The sequence below is a fragment of the Panthera tigris genome, chromosome B1, assembly GCF_018350195.1.
Source record: "Panthera tigris isolate Pti1 chromosome B1, P.tigris_Pti1_mat1.1, whole genome shotgun sequence".
NCBI lineage: Eukaryota > Metazoa > Chordata > Mammalia > Carnivora > Felidae > Panthera > Panthera tigris.
The window spans coordinates 133,022,677-133,028,687 of NC_056663.1; the positions used below are offsets into that span (position 1 = coordinate 133,022,677).

Below are 6,011 nucleotides of genomic sequence, written 5' to 3' on the forward strand. Positions count from 1 at the left end.
CCATATTGTTGCAATTGGCAAGATTTCACTCTTTTTTATGACTAGGTAATATTCCATTGTATATGTATATATATATGGTGTGTGTGTGTGTGTGTGTGTGTGTGTGTATATATATATATATATATATGGTATTGTATATGTATTTATATGGTATACATATATATGTATATATATGGTATATGTATATATATGGTATTGTATATGTATATATATGTATATACATGTGTAAACATATATATATATATATATACACACACACCACATCCCCTTAAAAATTGTTTTTTCTTTAAAATTTTTTATTTATAACACATCCTCTTTATCATTCATCTATCAATGGACGCTTAGGTTGTTCTGTATGTTGGATATTGTAAGTAATGCTGCAATAAACATAGCAGTTCATATGTCTTTTTGAATTAGTGTTTTCATTTTCTTTGGCTAAATATCCAGAAGTGGAATTGCTGGATCATATGGTAGTTCTATTTTTAATTTTTTGAAAAACCTCCACACTTTTCCACAGTGGCTGTACCAATTTGCATTCCCACCAAGGAGTTCCCTTTTCTCCACTTTGTTGCCAACATTTGTTATTTCTTGTCATCCCCCAATCCCCCCCCCCCCCCCGTCTTTTTGATACTAGCCATTCTGACAGGTGTAAGGTGATATCTCATTGAGATTTTGATTTGCATTTCCCTGATGATGAGTGATGCTGAACATCTTTTAGTGTGTCTGTTAGCCATCTGGATGTCTTCTTTGGAAAAGTGACAGGGCCTCTATTCATTTTCTTTCTTTCTTTCTCTCTTCTTCTTCTTTTTTTTTTTTTGAGAGAGAGAGAGAGAGAGGGAGAGAGAGAGCACAATGAGCAAGGGGCAGAGAAAGAGGGAGAAGCAGGGCTCACCCAAAGCAGGGCTCAAGCTCACCTGAGGTGGGACCCAAACTCATGAACTGTGAGATCATGACTTGAGCTGAAGTCAGATGCTTTAACTGACTGAGCCACCCAGGCACCCAGCTCTGTTCATTTTTTAATTGGATTGTTTTTCTGATATTGAGTTATAGGAGTTCTTTATATATTTTGAATGTTAACCCCTTATGGGATTCACATAATTTACAAATATCTTCTCCCATTCAGCAGATCGCCTTTTTGTTTTGTTGATGGTTTCCTTTGCTGTGCAAAAGTTTTTTAGTTTGATGTAGTCCCAATAGTTTAGTTTTGCTTTTGCTGTCTTTGCCTTGAGAGACAGATCCAAAAAAAAATTGCCAAAAGCAATGTCATAGAGCTTACCTCCTCTGTTTTCTTCTAGGAATTTTATGGTTTCCGGTCTTACATTTAAGTCTTACACCCATTTTGAGTTTATTTTTGTATATGGTGTTAAAAAAGCAGTCCAGTTTCATTCATTTGCATATAGTTGTTAAAAACTCTCTAAGCTTTTCTTACACATGGCAGGGGTGAGGGACAAATTTCAGACTACGGGGGCTAATCACAGAGCTTTGCATACAGAAAATGCTCAATAGATATGTGTTAAATTGCCTTGAATCTAATTGAATTAAAGCTTAAGATGAACTATGAATGAACCACTGAGATAAATAAAATTAAAAAGATTATATAGATATTATAAGCCTGGGATATAAATCTTCAAAAAAAAAAAAAGAAATTTTAGGACAAGATTTCTATCCAATATGAACTTTAATGAATTCTTTTTTTACTTATTTATTTTTTTAAGTAATCTGCATGCCCAACATGGGGTTTGAACTCATGACCCCAAGATCAAGAGTCACAAGCCCTACCTATTGAACCAACCAGGGGCACAGTTGGTTAAGTGCTCGACTCTTGATTATGGCTCAGGTCATAATCTCATGGTTTGTGAGATTGAGCCCTATGTTGGGCTCTGCGGTGTCAGTGCAGAGCCTACTTGGGATTCTCTCTCTGCCTTTCTCTCTGCCACTCCAATACTTGTGGTCTCTCTCTCTTTCAAAATAAATAAAAATAAATCTTAAAAAAATATTGTGGGGTGCTATAGATTAGGTTTCATAAATGGTACAAAGGTTTAGAAGCTTCATATTTGTAAAAGATCTCCAGCCTAGTTTATTTTTTATTCCTAGTTAGACCTTTTCTATCAAAGCATGCCACCTCTCCATCTGGTCTGTGTCTCCTCAGGAAAAGAGCTCAACTGCTATGACTTATTATATATTTCAAAAGTCGATAAAATGTGACTCATTTTAACAAATATTTAACGAATGACTGGAGACCTCATCTTCTTTTTTCTTTCTTCTTCTTTTTTGATGTCTGATCTTATTTATTTGTTACTCGTAGATAATCTCATATTTGACTGGACTCAGAAGTAGAAGCTCTCAGAGAAGACAGCCTCTCTCTCTTGACGATCTGTTCCCGGCATTTTCCTTTGGCCTCCTTCATTCTCTTGGCCAAAAGTTTATCATATTTTGCAGCCTCTTGCTTATTTTTCATAGTACACTGTTTCTTCGAAGCAATACGCTATCGTTTGTGTTGGAGGACACATGGAATAACAAGATGTTGAGCCCTGGGTGCTCTGGTTCTTGGTTTCTTACCTTCTTTTAGGGTCTTTCTCACAACATATGAGTGGCCGTCATCTTCTTTTTTTTTTTTTTTTTTTTTAATTTTTTTTTTCAACGTTTTTTATTTATTTTTGGGACAGAGAGAGACAGAGCATGAACAGGGGAGGGGCAGAGAGAGAGGGAGACACAGAATCGGAAACAGGCTCCAGGCTCCGAGCCATCAGCCCAGAGCCCGACGCGGGGCTGGAACTCACGGACCGCGAGATCGTGACCTGGCTGAAGTCGGAGGCTCAACCGACTGCGCCACCCAGGCGCCCCTTATCTTCTTTAGAGAGACTGAAAAGTTTGCGGATTCTGCTAGCTCTTTTGGGCCCCAGGTGACGAGGCACACTAATACTAGCGAGTCCAGGAGTATCCTTCTCCCCTTTTTTCACAATAACCAAGTTGAGAACACTGAGATTGGCATCCACAATGCAACCCCGATCAAATTTGCACTTTCTTTCCCCAGTCTTCCTTTGTCGGTAGTAGGAATGCCCCTTACTCAGCAGCAGGTGGACACAGCCATGGGTCAAGATGCCCTGCTTCATGGGGAAGCCCTGTGTGTCATTGCCACCACTGGTTCGGACCATGTAACCCTTCCACTCTTCACCAAGAGCATCAGCAGCTTCTGTGGCCATTCCCTTTGAAGTTTGCATTTATCATCCACGTCAATGAGTTTCTGGCAGCCAGTAGCTGGGAAAGAGATGTTCGGCTTCATCCTGAAGCAGCCTACCGCCTCTGAGTCACCACAAAAAGAACCTCTTCTTAATTTCCTAATTGCTCCTACTTTCCTAATTATTCTTAAAGTGACTTATTGTAAATTAGCATGGTTGAAACTAGTACTTTACAGGGTGACATTGTAACACTCCAAAGCCCTCATATATTAAGATGTGTAAAGAAACACCTTTCTTCCTATTCTTACAACTAATGCTTTACGCTTGCACGGTGGAGGAATTCAAATGTAGTTGTCACGGGATAGCTACCCTGATATGTACTGCTCCGTGACAGATGCAGGTTCACAGTGCCTGCCTGAGAGGCAGCCAGGGATCCCTACTGCTCCAGATTTTGTCCTGGGGAGAATCCTAGGCTGTAAATCACATACTATAGTCTTGGATTAGGGTAATACATTCTTACCTGCTTTGCCTCCTAAACAACAGGAGTTCATCAACTGAGCACCTAGGAAATTTTAACTTATACCTCTAAAGAGGGCAGAGGAGTCTGGACTCTAGCTGTGGCTATTATTTTCTGTTCTGGTCAGGCACTAATGTGTTTAAGGTACAGAAGCCTACTCTGTCAAATAAAATGGGTGGGTAGTCAATGTTATGGTAAGGATGCAATGGAAATTTCATGGACTGAGGAATATATAGTTAAGTCAGAGAACTCAGAGAAGGTAGGTCAGGAGTGAAACTGACCTGGGTTAAATTAGGTTCTGTAATTTACTAGTTGTGTAATTGTAAGCAAGTCATTTGGTAGCCCTATAAACCTTTTTTTTCCTTAACTGTTCTAGGGAAACTATTACCCTTTTCTCCACTAAACTGCGAGGCTCAGATGACATGGAGAAGAATGACTGCTGGCATGGAGTAGGTGTCCAAGAATATTCTGTTAATATATATATGATGAGAAATTAACAGAGTATTTAAACAGGGAAGTACAAAAATATTTACAAGTATACACCTTAAAAAATTGTCTTAATTACAATCCGGGGAGAATGTACAGTATGATAGAAAGAAAAATATCAGAATTGCATAGTCTTGAGTCCTGTGACCTTGGAAAAGTTATTCACATGTGAGGTACCTCAGTTTTTACTTCCCTAATATCCCTAAACTCACACCACTAAATTGATAATAGCATCTCTTCTTGTGATGATTAAATGAATCAATGTATATGAAGTACCTTGAACAGTGCCCAAAGTGTAGTAAACATCACACTAGTATTGTTTTTTTGTTACCTATTATTATAAGGTCTCTTTGTATTCATCTTCGTGCCTTAGTTTTAACGGTAGGTGGCAGCAATGCTCTCTTAACCAATTCAAATGAAACCTGCCAACTTTCTGGAATAGAGATCAGTGAAGGCTTACCCAATGGGAAGATGTGTGCAGGGCAGTGGAAAAGCAGTGGGAGAGAGATCATAGAGAAAAGAAAGGAAAGGAGGAGAAGGACAAGAGAGAGAGAGAGTAGGCGGGTGGGAGACAGAAATGTTTATGGGAGTCAGTAATGTTTAGAGGTGATTTGATATTTCAAAAGAAAATACTAAAATTGTCATTATGGGGGTAGGGTGATTTAGTGTTATTTTTGTTTTTAAATATACGTGGGAGAGGTGCCTGGGTGGCTCAGTTGGTTTAGTGTCTGGCTCTTGATTTCGACTCAGGTCAAGATCTCATAGTTCATGAGATGGAGCCCTGCACTGGACTCTGCACTGACAGTGGGGAGTGTACTTGGGATTCTCTCTTTCCCTCTCTCCCTGATACCTTCCCCACACCCACTCTCTCTCTCAAAATAAATAAATGAAATAAAAAAAAATAGAGATATGGGAGACTGGTACTTACCATATTTTCTGTGTTGACAGTTTCTAAACCTTTCAACTGGTCCTAGATGAGATTTAGCAAAATCAGCTGCCCAGAAAGAATCTGTAAAAGCATAATGTTTTATTGTTCATTTATTTTTTATTTTAGAGAGAGAGAGAGAGAGCATGAGCAAGGGAGAGTAGGAGAGAGAGAGAGAGAGAGAGAGAGAGAGAGAATCCCAAGAAGGGACTTGCTCAGCACAGAGCCAATAGTGGGGCTTGATCCCACAACCCTGGGATCACAACCTGATTCCAAACCAAGAGCTGGATGTTCAACCAACTTAGCCACCAGGTGCCCCTTTACTGCTCATTTTTTAAATCAAACTATTAATCTCAACTAGAAAAATATGGCTATTTTCCTCTGTGTAAAATATTCCTTCTACAATAAGACACTTAGTGTTATATTAGGTATCTGTTGCTCTGTAACAAATACTCCAAAGTTTGATGGCTTAAAATGATAAGCATTTATTATCTTATATTTTCTGAGGGCCAGGAATCCTGGACTGGCTAGCTAGATGGTTCTGACCCAGGGTCTCCCGTGAAGTTTCAGTGAAGACATCAGCTGAGGCTGCAGTCATCTGAAGGCTTGATGGAGCTTTGGAGGATGTGCTTCCAAGCTGGCTCACTCACATGGTTGGTGGAATGAGGCCTCAGAACCTCACCAGTTGTTGGCTAGAGGCCTTGATTCTTTTGCATGTGACTTTCTCCACAAGGTGGCTTGAGTGTTCCCTAACATGGTTCTGATCTCTTCTAGGGTCTTTTGTGACCTGGTCTCAGAAGTCATATTCTGGGTGCACCTGGTGGCTCAGTTGGTTAAGCATCCGACTTGGGCTCAGGTCATGATCTCACAACTTGTGGGTTCGAGCCCTGTACCGGGCTCTGTG

General features: G+C 39.7%; 1 pseudogene; it reads right to left on the minus strand.

Annotated features, from left to right (window-relative positions):
• Positions 1-2,311: 2,311 nt before the first annotated feature.
• LOC102962586 lies at positions 2,312-3,283 on the minus strand (annotated as a pseudogene).
• Between the last annotated feature and the right edge of the window lie 2,728 nt (positions 3,284-6,011).